The following is a 1,229-nucleotide window of genomic DNA, read 5'->3' as shown; positions in this document are numbered from 1 at the left end:
AAAAAAAAAAAAAACTGAAAAAAAAGTTTACCCTAGGGGAAAGATTCAGTGGTATGCATTATGTCATTCTTTCAACTCCTAAAAATAACTATGAAATTTTCCAAAATGAAATGAGGTTCTATAAGGAATGAGTCTAAATCTTTAGTATGGCATGAGCCCACCTCTTCCCTCTTTATGTTATAAATTCATCTCTTCTGGGTACCTCAAACACCAGGTTCTTTTCTGAATGCATAGTGGTATTCTCCATACCTGAATTCTCATTTCCACATTCAGTAGCTCATTTTGGGGGTTCCTTTCAATTCCCAGCAACCTCATGGTAGCTAACAACCATCTATAAAGGGATCTGACAACCTCTTCTGGTGTGTCTGAAAACACACCAGCTACAGTGTACTCATGCATAAAAAAAAAATAAATAATCTTTAAAAAGAAAAAAAAGAAGAAGGCTATTACAGTCACCCCAGTAAGAAGAGCTGATAATGTCAATTTAAGACATGGTAGAGGAGATGCAGAAAAGACAGATTTGAGAGCTACTTTTACATTTTTCTTCCCCCCCCCCTTTGTTCATTTTTGAAACAGGATCTCTTATATGTACTAGTTGTCCTAGAATTCACTATGTAGACCAGGCTGGTCTCCAGCTCTGAGATCTGCCTGCTTCTGCCTACCATATATTGGGATTAAAGATGTGTGCCACCATACCTTGACTACGTTTTTTATTTCTGTACCCATTACTAGGTTTGGAGACACAGAGCCAATATGAGAGGAGAAAGCATATGATTTTGTCCCCATTTCAAAGAATTTTATCTGGACATCAGCATAAAATGAAAAAAAATGAGTTAAAGGCAGATGATTTCCCGTCATATTACAGCCTCTGTTAGTACAGACTTACCTCCAAGACAAAGGCAGTCAGAAATGTTTCAGATTTTTTTTTTTTTTTAGGTTTTGAGACAGGGTTTTTCTGTGTATCCCTGGCTGTCCTGGAACTCACTCTGTAGACCAGGCTGGCCTCGAACTCAGAAATCCACCTGCCTCTGCCTCCCAAGTGCTGGGATTAAAGGCATGAGCCACCACCACCCGGCTCAGATTTTCAACTTATATAAAAGTTATGCATGGTGAGATTCTGAGTTAAAAAACAAATTAGGGATACTTAAAGAGATGGTTCAGCAGTTTGAGAACATGTGTTGTTCTTGCGAAGGACTCAGACTCAGTTCCCAACTCCCACAAGGTGGTTT

This window comes from Mastomys coucha, unplaced genomic scaffold, assembly GCF_008632895.1.
Source record: "Mastomys coucha isolate ucsf_1 unplaced genomic scaffold, UCSF_Mcou_1 pScaffold21, whole genome shotgun sequence".
NCBI classification, from domain to species: Eukaryota; Metazoa; Chordata; class Mammalia; order Rodentia; family Muridae; genus Mastomys; species Mastomys coucha.
Note: the sequence above shows the minus strand (reverse complement) of the source record.